The sequence below is a fragment of the Gopherus flavomarginatus genome, chromosome 2, assembly GCF_025201925.1.
Source record: "Gopherus flavomarginatus isolate rGopFla2 chromosome 2, rGopFla2.mat.asm, whole genome shotgun sequence".
Taxonomy (NCBI): Eukaryota; Metazoa; Chordata; order Testudines; family Testudinidae; genus Gopherus; species Gopherus flavomarginatus.
Window position 1 is genome coordinate 193194364 of NC_066618.1, and position 17990 is coordinate 193212353.

General features: G+C 46.3%; 1 protein-coding gene and 1 long non-coding RNA gene across 6 annotated transcripts in view; one reads left to right on the forward strand and one right to left on the reverse strand.

Moving 5' to 3' along the window:
* The window catches only part of KCNG2 (potassium voltage-gated channel modifier subfamily G member 2), a 90659-nt gene extending 73105 nt beyond the window's left edge, over positions 1–17554 (reverse strand). For 2 of the 5 annotated variants that reach the window (XM_050941827.1, XM_050941831.1), the window contains exon 1: positions 16145–16350. The gene's annotated coding sequence lies outside the window, so the exon portion shown is untranslated. Of the gene's footprint in view, positions 1–554; positions 693–9217; positions 9285–16144; positions 16351–16744 lie in introns of those variants that run through there. The other 3 variants (XM_050941829.1, XM_050941830.1, XM_050941828.1) reach the window with 3 other exon arrangements.
* LOC127045630 (uncharacterized) lies at positions 5414–6029 on the forward strand. The gene is made up of 3 exons (XR_007772783.1): positions 5414–5528; positions 5581–5632; positions 5790–6029. It is a non-coding gene; the product is annotated as an uncharacterized LOC127045630 (long non-coding RNA).
* Positions 17555–17990: the final 436 nt, after the last annotated feature.

Consider the following 17990-nt stretch of genomic DNA (forward strand, 5'->3'; position numbering starts at 1 on the left):
TTTACAATTCTGAATTAAAGCGAAGATGATCAAAACAACACAGGGTGTGCTACTTACACTCTATACAAGTGAAGCAAAGGCTGCATATTCTGTGATTTTCTGAGTCTCAGAGGTTCTCACCTGGTGTTTCAAATGCAGTATGGAAAAAAGGCAGGCTTATGCCTGCTCCAAGAATACTTCAGCTTGTCACAGAAAAAACTGTTAAATTGCTTTTTTTTTTTTTTTTTAAACACCCTTTGGGTATAACCTTGATTAACTCACATGAGCCATACACATTTTCAAAGAGTTTCACAGACTTAGCCACATATAAGCTCGAATAAACCCTTCCTGAAACACCTCAGAGTTGTTTACATGACTTCAAACAATGTACAAAAAAAAATACAGTTCAAAGACAAGGCTAAATAAATGAATTTGATAATAAAGATGAGAGAGAAACATTCCAGGAAACACTGTGAGAAAACTCTTAGGGACAGAATACTAAATATAGAGAACCAACCCTCTCCAAATGGAAACAAGAGTTACAACCTGGACACTGGGATCCGAGGAAAACTTACCGTTATGTGCAAGCCTGTTCATGCCTTTTATGTACCTAATTCTGCCTTAAAATCATTCATTTGGTCCAGAGAAAGCGAGTGGAGATGCTTGATATGGGAGAAATTTGATCAGAAATGTTGGTTCTCTTCAGGAAGCATCTAAGAATAGCGACCAGCAGAATGGGAAAAAGAACTTCGTTATACGTGGTGGGAAGTAGCAAAGACAAGGCATGTGTTAAAAATCTCAGCAGCCTAGTGAAACAATGTAGGTCGCAGAGTGAAGAGGTTCCTATGGTGATACTGTAGTAACATAACTTGACAGCCAATTGTAAATTAAAAAATAACTGCAGTGTTTGCAAGCACTGAGGCCCTGACCCTGCATCATTACAGGATCAAGCCCTGAGGACAGGAAAGGTAAGTTAGGATAGTAAGATAACAACCAAGAAAAAATGAGACCCCCATTAAAGGGACTCACCATGCAAAATTCAGCTTGTTTTGTGTTCAACTTGAAGAAGTTAGGAGGCATGGCCGAACATGAATGCAAGAAGAAACATGCAGCACAAAGTAAGCTGCCGCTGGACAACAAAGATAATACTGAGCTCACAGGTTGACACCTAAGGTCCTCATCCTGAAAACAATGATGTTCCTATCGACTGCATGGGGACTACCCATGTGAGTAAATGTCACAGGATCAGGCCTTAAATAGGTAAAGTTTGATATTGATGGACATGAGCATAAATGCTATCACCCAAAGCAAGCATACATGCTCACTGTATAAATAAATTGGCCTTTTGAGTCTCACCTGAAAATCTGAATTTGATTACATCACATTGATGAAGACAATATGCACAGTGAGTGCTGGGGTAAGGGCAGAACTAAGTCAATGCTCTATCAGATAAATCAATATCAAAGTTCTGCTGTGTAACAAAATCACCAGCTTTTGGGTCAAGGAGGAAACAGGCCCAGCAACAGTAACAAAGAAATGTAATTCCTACATGCAGAAAAACAGCAGGCTTTTCACATCCTAATGAGAGGTTAATTACAGTCACATTTTCACTAATGGGGGGAAAAAAGAGAAAAAGAAAAAGCATGAAATAAAGAAGGAAAGATCATATGAATCCTGATAGCGCATTATAACCTCCATTAACTAGCAGCACTGGCTGCTTTTTAGGGTGAACTCCACAAAGAAGCATTTCAAATGTCAAAATTAGAAACTAAAAGGTCTTCTAAGTAACCTCTGAGGATGTGCGTTCCACTTCCTGGGAAATAGCTGCTTTTTTTCTCCCAACCCAATAATATTGTCAAAGGCAATTTGTGAGGGTGGGGGGGAATCATTCTTAGCCTCTAAGTAAAAACTTCAGTCTAGCAAGTCAATATAAAGCAGAAACTAAACCCACAAGATAATATTCTTAAAGCTCTAAAACTAAAAGACTTAGTTGTCGACTTTAATGGGTTTTTTTTTAATTTGTTGAATATTATGAATTGCTTGCTCTCCCTGGAGGGCATTGCCTGCTTGGCTTACACAGTAATATGATATGTTGCAGTGACTTCTAGAAGGAAATCAAAATTAGTTTCTCCTGCTCATCATCATAATCCATTCAGGAAAGAATACCTCAACCTCTTGTACTTCATTAGCCTTAGCAGCTCCAGCAAATCTGATATTCCTTAAGCTCATGCATTTGACTTTTTATAGCTTTCCAATGTATAAGTTGTCCCTAGCAGTTATTTCCACCTCACTTCCAAAATGAAATGGCTCTCTTTAGAGAGAGAAAAAAACATACAAGAGTACATTTATGTGAAACAAATCAATGAAAGCAGGAAAAATTCAATCTTGACCCCACTGGCTGAGATCTCTTTAGGCCACTCTTGTCAATGACATGACCTCAACTAGTTGAAGAGCATCCTGTACTTCTCTCCCTATGAATCTGACCAAGCGGTATACATTTTTAGCGTATACTTCAGCATCTTCCCATTATCACTGTAGATGTTAAATACAACGTTTCTAATTTTATTAATGACTCAGTAAAATAAACCCTATAGGCCCAGAAATTAGTCAGACTTAAAAATGTTTTTGTCAGAGATCTTCAGAGGTACAAAGATTGGTTCAAAAATTATCATTAGAGTTTTGCAGATTCCTTGGAGGCCTGATCATCATAACACTTTGATTTTACTATTCCCTCTCCCCACTCACACTCTCCTGGTCCTTATCTAAACATTTTAAATTTCCAGAGGTCATGTAATTCAGATATCTAGGTGAATATAGGTAAGATGCTGATGGACATGAGAGACTTACTCTACAGCCAGCACAAACGAAAGCTCCTTTAGAATACACCTGAGAAACTTGCTTTCAAGTCATCCAAATAATGTGCCTGACTAGAGATGTTTGAAGAGTCATAAGATGATAAAAGTTACACAGATGCAGCATGGCAGTTCTCAGAAAACAAACACATTCATCTGTTCCATTCAGTGGCTCCTGGGGGACTGTGCTCAAATGTGCTGACTACTGTATTTCTTTCAGATAAGCTCCTCATGCCAAAGTTGACTTCTAGGGAGGAAGGTAAGCAGCTAAATTCGAGACTGGCTTTGGAGACCACTTCAAATTACAGAGGTCCACAGTTGTACACATGCAACTCCCATTCATATCAATGGGAGCAGGATATGCACACAGGACTTAATATTTATGTTTACCAATTATTCCCTTCCTAATTGATATTAGTGTATTTATTCTGCTAATGATACTCTTAATAGAAGGGATGATGCAACTTATCCTACTTCAAATGTCCAAAAAGATAAGAGGAATCTAAAAATTAATGCTTCACAAAGTACTTTTGGGGGGTTCCATCTCATTCTGATCAGTTTCATATTTCTTAATAGAGTGCAAAGCCCTGAAATAGGAGGTTTTCGATGTGGTAAATAAACTTTAGTGTTTGTAGAGTTTCATCCTTTGAAAGGACACTATCATCTACTTTTTCATCACTTTATTTTGATTTACCCTCTGTTGGTTTTAATACTGTCTTAGAAGCCTGAGAATAACATTTTCCTTCTGTACTGTTCACATCCTTTGCCATTTGGCCAATCATTGATTAATGTCCTGCCTCTCTTATGGATTTTAAAATTCACATGATTTGTTTATATCCCTCTTTGTGCACAGTGCTGCAAGGAAAGTTTTGAAAATAATGTTGTTAGTTAACTTTGAAGAACCAACAGAGGCGGGCGGGGAGAACCATGAGAGAGAGAGAGAGAGAGAGTCTAACATAAACTGTGTGTGTGTGTGAGAGAGAGAGAGAGAGAGAGAGAGAGAGATTCCCAGCATTAAGTATCAGAGGGGTAGCTGTGTTAGTCTGGATCTGTAAAAGCAGCAGAGAGTCCTGTGGCACCTTATAGACTAACAGACGTATTGGAGCATGAGCTTCCGTGGGTGAATACCTGCATCCAACAAAGTGGGTATTCACCCACGAAAGCTCATGCTCCAATACGTCTGTTAGTCTATAAGGTGCCACAGGATTCTTTGCTGCAATAGCTATTTAGATTCCTGCAGCTATTTTCAATCTACAACAAAATCAAAGAGGATCAAATTTTAGGTCTTAACTACTTGGCCACATCCCTTTAATTGTCCTTCATTATGAAAATTAGCATACCACAAAATGTTGTAGATAGTTCTGACTAGCTTTAGTTTTAAAGCTTTAGATTTTATCATAAATATATTTTATGAAATCTGAAAATTTGTAGGAACAGTAAGAGATTTCAACCTCTCTTGAAAAATTGGGATGATAAATTTTATTCTACAAATTCCCTGCATTTTTTTTCAGTATATGACTGCTGAAATATAGCTTTAGAATAATTAACAGGAGGAGTAACACTATAGGAATTGTATTTGTGGTATGATATATGCACTTAAAGTTACCAGAAGCACCAAAAATGTGTCAATGTAGAGCACTCAACCTGTGGTACATTATTCTTTAAGACATCATGGGGATTTCAATTTTGCTACAGACAGAATCATTGTGTTATGAATATAGATCCAGAGTCTGCCAATCTTCCACAGGATGGGTAGCACTTTACTCCACTAGTCCCACTGAAAGCAACAGGATTACTGTACTATCACACCCTGAGTAAAGATGGCAGTCTCCAGCCTGCAGTCTGCCGGGAGTGGGGAGAATGCCACTTACACAGGAAAACATATCATCTGACCAGTCCAAACCATTTGCCTTAAATCAGTGACCATTATGTCAAAATTTTTCTTCCTCCAAAACATTCTCTATCTCTGGGCTGGATTCTTTCACTTTTACCACACCGTATTATCTTACTCCACCAGGAGACCCACTGAAATTAATGGGATTCTTCACTGAGGCCTTGTCTACACTACAAAGTTGCAGCGCTGGTGAGGGGGTTACAGCACTACAACTTAGGATGTGTACACACCTGCAAGGCATTACTAGCGCTGCAACTCCCTGTTTGCAGCGCTGGCCGTACACCCAGTCGTGCCTCGGGTGTAGAGGATCCAGCGCTGGATCACCAGCGCTGGTCATCAGGTGTAGACACTCACCAGCGTTTTTGTTGACCTCCGTGGAATAAGCAGGTATCCCCGCGGTGTGCTCTGGCGTTCCCCGACCCCCCCTCCAAGCAGGTCTCCTTCCCTGCAGTTTGCTCTGGCGTTCCCCGACCCCCCCCTCCAAGCAGGTCTCCTTCCCCGCGGTGTGCTCTGGCGTTCCCCGACCCCCCCCTCCAAGCAGGTATCCAGCCCCGCGGTGTGCTCTGGCGTTCCCCAACCCCCCCTCCAAGCAGGTCTCCTTCCCCGTGGTGTGCTCTGGCGTTCCCCGACCCCCCCCTCCAAGCAGGTCTCCTTCCCCGCGGTTTGCTCTGGCGTTCCCCGACCCCCCCCTCCAAGCAGGTATCCAGCCCTGCGGTTTGCTCTGGCGTTCCCCGACCCCCCCTCCAAGCAGGTCTCCTTCCCCGCGGTGTGCTCTGGCGTTCCCCGACCCCCCCTCCAAGCCGGTATCCAGCCCCGCGGTGTGCTCTGGCGTTCCCCGACCCCCCCTCCAAGCAGGTCTCCTTCCCCGTGGTGTGCTCTGGCGTTCCCCGACCCCCCCTCCAAGCAGGTATCCAGCCCTGCGGTGTGCTCTGGCGTTCCCCGACCCCCCCCTCCAAGCAGGTCTCCAGCCCTGCGGTGTGCTCTGGCGTTCCCCGACCCCCCCTCCAAGCAGGTCTCCTTCCCCGCGGTGTGCTCTGGCGTTCCCCGACCCCCCTTCCAAGCAGGTATCCAGCCCCGCGGTGTGCTCTGGCGTTCCCCGACCCCCCCTCCAAGCAGGTATCCAGCCCCGCGGTGTGCTCTGGCGTTCCCCGACCCCCCCTCCAAGCAGGTCTCCTTCCCCGCGGTTTGCTCTGGCGTTCCCCGACCCCCCCTCCAAGCAGGTCTCCTTCCCCGCGGTGTGCTCTGGCGTTCCCCGACCCCCCCCTCCAAGCAGGTCTCCTTCCCCGCGGTGTGCTCTGGCGTTCCCCGACCCCCCCCTCCCAAGCAGGTATCCAGCCCCGCGGTGTGCTCTGGCGTTCCCCGACCCCCCCTCCAAGCAGGTCTCCTTCCCCCCGGTTTGCTCTGGCGTTCCCCGACCCCCCCTCCAAGCAGGTCTCCTTCCCCGCGGTGTGCAACAGCGCTGCAGCCACATCTAACACCACATCTAACACTACTTGCAGCGATGGTTGCTGTAAGTGTGGCCACTCTGCAGCGCTGGCCCTATACAGCTGTACTAATACAGCTGTAACAACCAGCGCTGCAAAATTGTAGATGTAGACATACCTTGAGTAAGATACTGCATAATGTGACTATGGGCTTGGCTACACTTGCAAGTTAGAGCGCATTAAAGCAGCCCCAGGTGCCCTAACTCCTGACCCATCTACACTGGCAAGGCACTTAGAGCACCTGGACTCTGCAGCTGGAATGCGCCTGCTGATCCACCTCCACAAGAAGCAGAACGCTTGCTGCGCCTCAGCTGAAATGTCCCAGCATCAGTGTGAACGAAGTGTTGCATTACTGCGCTTTGATTGGCCTCCGGAAACGTCCCATAATCTCCTTAATTCAAGTGGCTACTCTTGTCATTGTTTTGGAATCGACTGTAGGAATGCAGATGTTCCCTTTCAAAGCTCCATTTCTGACAGCCGGCTTATCACCTGCTCCAGGACAAAGCAAGCCATTAGTATGGAATGTTGCTTGCTGTGAGTGTGAGAGAGAGAGGCGAGGAGGGGGAGGATCTGAACTTACAAGACAGCATGCTGGCATACTCTCAGCGCCCCACTCTCTCTCCCCCAACATACACACAACACACTCCCTATCACACTCCACCCCACCCCCCCCGCATTTGAAAAGCATGTTGCAGCCACTTGAATGCTGGGATAGCTACCAGAATGCACTGCTCTTTGTGGCAATACAAGAGCTGCTAATGTGCCCATGCCAGTGCAAGTCCAGCTGAGAGTGTAAACACTCGGCAGCATTTTCCCTGCTGTGGTCTCCGAAGGCTGGTTTAACTCCCAGCACTCTACACCTGCAAGTATAGCCATGCCCTTAGACTATGTCCACACTTGGAGCAGAGCATAGCACCCTTCGCTCACGTGGATATTTTCACATTAGCTCTCATCGAGCTAGCATGATAAAAATAGGAGTGTAGCCACAATAGTACCAGCAATGAATGATGGCACAGCCTAGCCACACTCAGTACAGACCTGCCTGGACTCTGTGGGTATGTACTCAGGGTGGCTAGCCCATGGCACTGCTCACCACTGCCCAGATTATTGCCATGAGAGTTTTCACAAATACGTCTACATGAGATGTAGCCAAAATGTGGCAGAATCTAGCCCTCTATGCAGTTAAATTGCTTGCTGAAATGGAACACAGATTCAGACGTGCTACCAAACAAGAATACAAATCACAGCTCACAAGTCAAAAAGCATGAAGTAACTTTGATGAGTTGACAAGTTAATTAACAGATACCCAAAAAGGTCTGACTGGTACAAACAAAACATTTTAGTTCTTTGATTTAATATCTTCATCAGATTGATTACTACATTTAAAAAAAAAAATCTCAACAGGGAAACATGCAACCTATATAACTCAAAGCTGATACCTTAATTAAGCAAATTAGAGGCCCAATGCAGTGCAATGTATTTTGGAAATATTTTGAGAGACATCAGGCCAAAGTTCAGGTAGCTTCACGCACTTGTAATACTGCCACAAGAAATTCCAAACATAACATCCTGAGTCCATGTAACTTATAGACATATGGTAAACTTTTTAAAAGTGCCTAAAGGTACATCTCCATTGCAATGAGAGGCATGAATGCAGCTCAGGTAGTAGGAATATCTGCACCAGCTTTAATCTAGCTAGCATGGCCATAAATATCAGCAGAACTCCAATGGCGTGGGGTTCAGCACAGTCTAGGAATGTGAATACATACCCAAGGTTTGGGGCAGGCTTGCACAGCCCAGGCTGAGGCCCGTACTGTACTCCCTACAGTTTCATTGCTATTCTTAGCTGTGCTAGCTAGATTAAAGATAGCATGTCTATCTTTGCCTGCAATCACACTTCCAACTGCAACGAAGACATACCTTATGGGACTTAGGTGCTTAAGTCACATTGATTTTTGGTGAGACCTTGGCTCTTAAAGAACATATTGTTAAAGGTAATTTAAATTCATTAAAAAATATATCCCTAAATGCCTAAAGCACTTTTGCAGAAGTGCCTCTCTCATTTTCAAATGTTACCAATACTTCATTACTCCTTATTTATCCCCATTATTCCTACACCAAACAGCACAGGGATTAACTGGATCTAATAGTTTTCCCCTACTACCACTTATACTAGTCTTGGAAGTGTACCAGGCCCAATCCCACTGTTCTCATGCAGGCAAAACTCCTACTGGACCAGGCCTGGCATTTAGATTCCTACCTTCCTCCTCTGCAGGTAATTATGGGCCACCATGCAGAGAAAAGCAGCATGGCGAACAACCAGCACTAGATTGTCTCCTAGATTACCGGGAGCTCCTTAAACCAATCACTGAGGCACCACAGTGGAGCACATAACTAGTCTTTACTGGTCATGTCCATGCTGTAAGAGTATTCACATAATACTCACTAAATTCCCAAAGTCCTCTCCCAGCATGCACTGGATTAAATGTAAAATTTGGAATGAATTTTCTAGGGGCAAGTGACACAAAGACCCCTTGGCAAAGGGTCCTTTGTTCCTTGCAAACAACTCTCACCTCAGATCTGACAAACTCATTATACCAAATGCATGTCTGACAGGATAATTATCCATAAAGAATAATATGTAAGGTATGTACAGAAAGCTCATAGCTTGGCAAGCTTCATACCCATTGTGAGATACAGATAAGGATAATATTTAAGGAATAGTATATTGATATTGAAAGTATGCTTGATGGACGTGGTTTAGAAATTGATCACCAGGGGGTAATGTGCCAATCAAGCAAGAGGGAGTTGTCACCCCTTCCTACTCGGCTGGAGAAATAATGCAGTGTTCTATTGTCTACTCTTGCCACATCCAGAGCATTTAATGGAAAACCAACAGAGAATGACACAAACACAATCGAAAGCACTCAAAACCACATAAAGGTAGAAAAGAACTCTATAGCAAGGCAGGGGTTTGCCCTGCCTGTGAATAGAAACAAAAGACTTACTTTCACTATAACAGCTTGCAGGGAAAGACACACTATATCCATTCACTGGGGGAAAACCCGACTGGAGGTAGATGCTTTCATGAATTTCAACTTTTGCCTCCTGGTAGAAATCAGCTAGCTCTTCAACAGACTGGACTTGGGAGGGAAATCAACTTTATTAGATAGGACAGGTAGCTATTGATAAAATGCAAACCTGGTTCTACATTTTGTTTTGTATTGTGGCCATTTATTTCAACCACTCTCTCTTGTTTCTAGTGCAACCTCTATTCTTTCTTAAAGTAAATCAAGAAAAGGGTTAAGTGCTTATAAGTGCTGTGGTGGTTTGCAGGAGCAGTGGTTTAAGGTAAAAGTGGTCAGCTGGGTGTACTGCTCCTTTGGGAACAGCAGATCTGGAATTTCTGTGAGTAGTCTGTCAGGGATTGGATATCACAGGAGAACAATTCAAGAAGGTTTGGTGGATGGAATGAACCTACTACAGTAACTCCTCACTTAATGTTGTATTTATGTTCCTGAAAAATGCAACTTTAAATGAAACAGTGTTAAACGAATCCAAATTTCCCATAGGATTTAATGTAAATGCGGGGGGTTGGGTTCCAAGGAAGTTTTTGGGGGGCAGACAAAAGGCATTATATACTGTACAGTACTGTACTGTGGTCGGGAAGTGTCCCTGACTTACCCCACACAGGCACAGCCCACTGCAGGCACGGACACTAGGAGGCACCTTTGCAGCAGCAGCTTCCCCAGAGAACAGGCTCAGATTTTGCCGGGAATGCTCCAGGCCCGCCTCTTCCTGTCCCCACTCCACTCCAGGCCCACCTCTTCCCACCCCCACTCCACCTCCTCTCCAGAGCATGCCACATCCCTCCCCCCAAAAAGACTTGCTGGGAGGGGGGAGGAGAAGCAGAGATACAGCACTTCCCCACTGCTGTCCTTTCCTCTGTGCTTAGGACTTTCTGGAAGTGCTGGGAGGAGGGGGAGGAGTGGAAAAGCCCCATGTCTCCACTCCTCCCCCTCCCTCCCAGAAAATCCTAAATGCCGCTGAACAGCTGATTGGCGGTAGAGGAAGCCCTGGGAGGGAGGGGTACGAGGCAGAGAAGCGGAACTTGTGCAATGCTCCCTTGTAAAGTCGCTGCTCTTCCTACGTTATAAGGGAGCATTGCACAACTTTAAACGCGCATATTCCCTAAATGGGCAGGGACATAACATTAACCGGGACAACCCGACTGGAGGTAGATGCTTTCATGAATTTCATGGAATTACTGTATTACCATGCAAGACAAAGGCCTGGTCTACAATACAGTGTTAGGTCGATGTAAGCAGCTTACGTCGACCTAATTACATCAGTATACACACTACAGCCTTGCTCCTGCTGACATAAGTGCCCACTGCACCGAAATAATAATATCACCTCCAGGAGAGGAATAGGGCTTATACTGGTGTAGCTAGGGCAATGCAGCCTCCTTGTAGACCAGGGATCGGCAACCTTTCAGAAGCGGTGTGCCGAGTCTGCATTTAGTCACTCTAATTCAAGGTTTCGGCTGCCAGTAATACATTAACATTTTTAGAAGGTCTCTTTCTATAAAAGTCTATAATATATAGCTGAACTATTGTTGTATGTAAAGTAAATAAGGTTTTTAAAATGTTTAAGAAGCTTCATTTAAAATTAAATTAAAATGCAGAGCCCCTGGACCGGTGGCCGGGACCCGGGCAGTGTGAGTGCCACTGAAAATCAGCTTGCGTGCTGCCTTCGGCACCCATACCATAGGTTGCCTAACCCTGTTGTAGACGCTGCATTACTTACATCTACCTGCTGTCAGTGGCATAAGCGCCGACTTCCCCTCTGTCCAGTAGGTGCTCGACCTCCCCCTGCCCCCACCCCATCCCACCTCTTCCTGCCCCTGCACAGCCCTTGCCCCACCCCCATTCCATCCCTCCCCCAAAGTCCATGCCCCACCCCAGCCCCACCCTTTCCTACCCCCATTTCACCCCCTTCCCCCAAGTCCCCACCCCTGCCCTGCCTTTTCTCTGCCTCCTCCCCTGATCACACTGCATCCCCACTCCTCCCTCCCTCCCAGAAAGTTTTAAGCACCGCCAAACAGCTGTTAGGCAGCAGGGGGCTGGAAGAGCTGGGAGGGAGGAGTGGGGATGCAGTGCGCTCAGGGGAGGGGGAAGAAGGGGGGGAGCTTGGCTGCTGCTCAGTGTGGAGCACCTCCTAATTTTTCCCCACTGATTAAGCGCCTATGGTCAGTGGAGCCATGAAATTGACAAGAAAGACAGCTGCCCAGCCAGTGCCCAATCTTCTTTCCAAGCCAGGCTGCCACCCAGGCTCCCAGCTCAGGCTGCTGCCTAGACTCCCTGTGGGGAGTCCTGTTGCTCCCCTCTCACTAGAGGCAGAGTAACAAGGTGACTCACAGTTCTGGGCACCCTGAGAACCCTCACAGGCAGTCCCTTCTTTGACAATTCTAAAGTCCTGGTGAGGTACTGAGGCAATATCCCCCAGGACATAACACACGTAAGTGGGGAAGTCTGAGAAGCATGACAAAAGCATTACAAGTCTTCTCAAGCAATGTGTGCACTCAGGAAGTTTAACAGTTCTCTGAAAATGGACCGCTATTGTGAAATGGGCAGTACGCTAACGAGGAAAAAATGCTGGCGCCGTATAATTAGGTCTATATCCTACAACTGAATCCACCCAGATGCGGGGGGTTTGCCCATATGGATTCAGTTACAGGATCTGGCCCTTCATAAGGATTATTCACAGAGGTATCACATCTGAAAAGCTGAGGCAAAAGTTTTGTTCATGTGCAGAGTTTTAAAACCATTTCATAATTAAGCCACAAGACATGACAGGCATTTACTGACAGTTATTGCAGCACTCTCTAGATGTATTATTAAATCCAAGACGAGACACTCAAGGCCAAATGACTTTAATCATCTTAACAAGTGCAATAATGCCTTAGATATGCACAGCCTGAAAATATGTGGGGATATTGAAATAATTTGTAAAGTGATAAGAATATTACTTGGGGATTATTCACAATGGTTGACATGTTGATTAGACAATCAGAAAATCTGTGTACACACCTTTAATAGTGTCCTGGGAAAAAAAATTGAGTTTGTTCCCTCTTCTGCCCTCCCCCTTTGCCCTCATGATATTCAAGACGATCTTGTGGGATTCCCTCCCTCCCCTACTTGTTCTTTACATTATCAATATCAAGTCTGATATTTCCTGTGTTGCTGGAAATCTTTCTTCATGGACCGAATCATGTGAATTGGGTCCTTTTCAGACTTTCCTAGTAGAGGTGGGAGTGTTGAGTATCTAACAAGAGCTTTCCTTCCATCTATTTTACTTGTTTGAGTTATATGAACTTTAACAAAACCAAACAAAAAAGCCCACAGTTTTTAACTGTCTGAACAAACATCACCTCCCATCGGAGTTTCATTTCCATGTTTTCTTTAATATCATAGTTCTACCAGCTCTGCAGTCATCCCTTGCGTCTTCCAGAAAAACAGCAGAGATGCTGCTTCAATTTCTAATCAAAACCCAAGCAGAAGAGATATCTTACATGCCTTTATAAAGAAGCAAAAAAAGCATAGACTTTTTTTTTCCTTTGGGGGTCACTTTTAAGCCACTTCAGAACCACAGTAGTTTCCTGGACTAGATAAACAGAATGGAAAAATACATCTCTTGCTGGACTAACTTTGGTGCTTTAGGATGTACTAAAATTGTTACCATATGCAATTCAGGTGGTGTTTACCATTTCTTATAGCGGACTCAGCCAATCTTTCCCTGCAGAGCTAAAAGGAGTGAGGGGTCACCTAAACAAAGTCCCACTTGCAACAGCAACTCCAGAACAAACACTGCACCAAAATGAGAGCCCACTTCTTCAGAAAGTAGCTTATGGAGGCTGCCAAAGGGCCTTATGAACAAGGGACTTCTTCCTCGAGCAAGTCTTAACCACAGTTTTGGAACTGGAGCTGAACAGTACAGTTAAACTGTGTGCACCTCTATCAATATTGATTTTCATTCACAATTTATGGGGCTGATCTTATGGAGGGCATATCAACAACTGACTTGTTAGTAATATATTAACACATTAACTAACACAACTGTAAATTCTTTGGTAGACAGGACACAAAGGCAGGTTTAAACATGACTAGCAACTCGCATCTGTCTCCTGGACAAACATTTGTAAGGTGTCTTCACTAGAATTTACAATCATATTAGTTAACAAGTTATTAAGTATGATTAAACATTCAAGTTTAGCGATACCTTGGGGTAAAACTCTTGAATTCAATGGGAGATTTGCCTGAGTAAAAATTATAGAATTTGACCCCATGTAGTTGTATGCCAAGGTGTAGAAGCTTCATTTCAGTTACAGAGTGATAAAAACAGATTTTACGATTAGAACAGAGTGCTAATGAAATAAATTACACTCAAAGAGTTAACAAATAGCTGACCTATGTGATTCCACTTGTGCAAGAGCAAATTCTTAAAGTCAGGTATTTACAGTTTATCACTAGGGTTCCCAGGCATCCGGTTTTCGACTGGAATGCCCGGTTGAAAAGGGACTCTGGCAGCGCTGGTGAGCACTGCTGACTGGGTCCTTAAAAGGCCAGTTGGCCGCCAGCAGCAGGCCTGCCCTGTTCCAGCAGTTCCTGGAAGCGGCCGGCATATCTCTCTGGCTCCTAGGCACAGAGGAGGCCATGGGGGCTCTGCACGCTGTTCCTGCCCTGAGCACCAGATCCGCAGGTCCCATTGGCCGGGAACCTGAAGTAAATGCTGCCTGGAGCCTGCACCCCTACCTGCGCCCCAACTCCCTGCCTCAGCCCTGAGCCCCTTAACACACCCAAACTCCCTCCTGGAGCCCATACCCCACACTCCCTCCTGCACCCCAATCACCTGCCCCAGTCCATAGCCCCCTCCTGCACCCAAACTCCCTCTTGCACTCTGAACCCCTCAGCCTCCACCCACAGCCCCCTCCTGTACCCGAACCCCTCACCCCAACCCCACACCAGAGCCTGCACCCCCAGCCAGAGCCCACCACTCCCTGCACCCCAACCCGCTGCCCCAGTTTGGAACCTCCTCCCACATCCCAATCCCTGCCCCAGCCCTGAGCCCACTCCTGGACCCCAAGCCCCTCATTTCCAGCACCACCCAAGAGCCCCCACCCCAGCCAGAGCCCTCATCCCCTGCCACACCACAACCGCCTCCCCAGACCGAAGCCCCCTCCTGCACCCTGAACTCCTCATTTATGGCCCCATCCCAGAGCCCACACCCCCAGACGGAGCCCTCACCCTCTCCCGCACCCGAACTCCCAGCCCAGTTAAAATGAGCGAGTGATTGAGCATGGGGGAGGGCAAGCTACAGAAGGAGGAAGGGGGATGGAGTGAGCAGGGTTGGGGCCTTGGAGAAGGGGTGGACTAGGGTGGGGTAAAAGTGTTCGGGTTTTCTGCCAGTAGAAACTTGGCAACCTTATTTACCACTTAAACTTTAAATGACGTTTTAACATCAGGCATCGCAAGGGAGTTAAATGCCATAGATCCTCAAGGGAAAGGAGAGATCTGCAATTAAGATCACAAAGACAGCGCAGTGAACAAGGTGTTCAATGCGGCCAACTGATTTCTAATTTATCATCAACTAATACATATATCATTTTATGTAAAATAATGAACTTAAAACCACACTAATTGCAGGTGGAAAGCATAGTGCACAACTAAGGCTCTCTTGATTTATATGAGATTCCATCAAACAAAAGGTACATGGAAATGGAGACCCCACTCATTTCCAATACATTTTGTTTGAATTTAAATACACACCTGTTCACATTTCTATTAAAAAAATGCATACAACAACAAAAGAGATAAATATACCAGAAAAGGAAAAGAACGTGGCATTGCAGTTGGCATGCAAAGAGTGCCAGGGAAGCCGCACATCAGAGCTCCCACCATCAGCAAACCTCAAAGAGCAACTCAGATGCTTCTTAGCACTTTACCCTCTGGACAAGTTTTGAGTGGCTGAGCATTATGTTGTGCCCCTATAAACTTCCCCTTGCAGCAAGGGTGCTCAGAGCCATTGAACCAAACCTCTGTATATAATGGAAACCACGGCAAGCTAGGGGGTGTGGCAGCACCCATAGTTCCAGCACCTATGCCTTGCAGTCCTGAGGAGGAGGCAGAAGAGCTGCTTAGAGGTGATACCTCCCAAAAGCCCAGAAGGAAAAGCCTGACTGGACTCTGGGTGCTGCTGCTGGCGCCCCTGGTTTGGCCCGGGGCAGAGCAGGACGCGGCTGGGCTTTGCCTGCTCCGGCCGTTCCCCAGCGCCAGGCAGACGCTCAGAGGAAAGCATGATTGTGGGATTTCAGCTCACACGCGCCTTGCTCTGCCAACTCGAGGGGCGACCCAGAGGACTGATCAAATGCGATTTGGCGTCCAAACAGCCGCTCTTTGCTCCCGCTCCATAAAACAACCGAGAGGGGACTCACCCCCCCCCCCCCCGACACACACTTGATCGAAGTTTCGGACTCCTTTCGGCTCAGGGCTAAGGGGCCCCCTGCAGTGCTCGCTGCTCCCAGCTACGGAGGCTACTAGCGAGCCTCCCGGACGAGCGCGGAAACACGGGAGGCGAGACAAAAGGCTCCAGGGGCACCGAAAGTTCCTGCCACCGCGCCCAGCCACCAGCAGGCGGGCACCCGTCTGCCCCCAGCCCCTCTGCCCCGGCACACGGTCGCTGGGCAGAGAGAAGCGTAGGAGCGCCGCGATCCCCCCGGAGAGCAATGATTTGGGCACAGCTGAGCGCCATCCTGCAGCCCCCACCCGCTGAGGTCAGGGGGGAGCAGGGGCGCCTAATGCCCATCACACAAACTTCATCCGGGCCCAGGGGAAACCTCCCACCTCCCTTCCCTCCCACTCTGCACGGGACGGTACCTGGGAAAAAGCTGCTGGTGGTGGCTGCATCAGCCGGGAGCTCAGGCGCCTGCCCCAGCACAGACACCCCGTGCACAGAGCCGAGCTTCACCTTGGCGGCTGGCTCCGAAGGTCCCCGCAAGGGAGGACACGGGCACGGCGGCTGCAGCAGCCAGATCCCGGCTGGCTGGCGGTCGGTGCCTGCTGGGGCCCGCGAGGGAGCGAGCGATTGGATCCCCTTCTCCCGGCTCCGCTCAGGGGCGGGAGCTGGCGCCGCCTCTCCCACGCCAGCAAGGCGGCCCCGCCGCGCACCTGAGGCGCTGTCCCTCCTGCCCCAGACCTCGCCCGCCCGCGGCCTCCTGGAGTGGGCGGGGATCAAGGTCCCGCAGCTGGAGGAGGCGAGGCAGAGTGGGACTGGGAGAAAGTCCGGCTCCGCTTCCCTTCCTCCCCCTGGCTGGGGTCTCACCCTCACCCAGCCTGGGACCCTTTCCATTAGGGTGACCAGACAGCAAGTGTGAAAAATCGGGATGAGGGTGGAGAGTAATAGGAGCCTATATAAAAAAAAGACCCAGAAATCGGGACTGCCCCTATAAAATCAGGACATCTGGTCACACTACTTACCATAGTTCATGTTGAAGACACAGAGCAGCCTTGCTGCTGTTGCTCTACATGCACCGGCTGCCTGCTGGTAAAATCAGAGAGCTTGTGGTTTGCTAGGCAGGGGGAGGGACAGTGACATCTAGCATCAAACAGCAAATAACTGATCCCGCGCAAGCTTTATTCCTGGGACACCAGGAGGCACTTTCTTCACTTGTGTAACTCAGCCCTGCTTTCAACTCTGGATGGAAATTCGACTCCCCACCCAAACCAAGACGGGGTTGGTTTCTCTTTACATATTAGATTGGAGTTTTGCTTTTAAATTGTGCCAGAATCAAAGTTGACCAGTTTTTAAACATTGTTTTATTCGGAAACAAAACTTATGTGACATTTCAAAACAAACGTCCTACAAGGTACATGTTATATTGCAACTCAGCGTTATATTTAGGGGGTCAAATTCCGCTCTTAGTTATGCCCCTGTGTCACTCCACTTCGTCAAAATACTCCAGATTAACACCAGTAAAGCCAAGCAGGATCTCATGGTTAAAATACTGCCCTAGGACTGGGAACACCCGGGTTCATTTCTACCTCTATCACAGACTTCCTTTGTTACCTCTGGGGAGTTACACTTAACTATCCGTGTCTGATTTGCCTAGCTTTAAAATGGGAAGAATGTTTCCCTATTAGGGTATTGTGAGGAAAAAAATATTAGTATTTACAATGAATTTTGATACTACAGCAATAGTATAAGATATAAGGACCTAGACAGCTGTACCTGTATGCTCCATGCATACTAAAATGTATATACTTTCAAATTACTGAAATTGACAAAAATAAAATATCCCATAATGAATAAAAGTGAAACATCCTTAATGTAATAATTTTTCAAATGTTAAGCATCTAGTGTTTATCCAGTGAATAAATGTCTTATTTGTGCAGTTAATTTCTTTTCAATAAGTTTTTCAGTTTTGAATCCATTTATATATTCAGTATATAATAGTTTGGATTTTAAGTAAATACATTTGGCCAGCAATTAGCCCCTATTACAGTTGAACTGCTTTTGGCATTCTGAGACTTTTTTTTTTAAGATCATCTACAACTCATGCAACTACTGCTTAAGTACTGTAAAATGTAAATAAAATAAGTACATAAATCTGCCCCACAAGTTTATAATGATTTTTTTTTAATTACAAATAAACTACAACAAAAATATGTGATTTTTAAAAATAAATCACATTGATAACTTCCTGGATATTTTATTGATACCTTC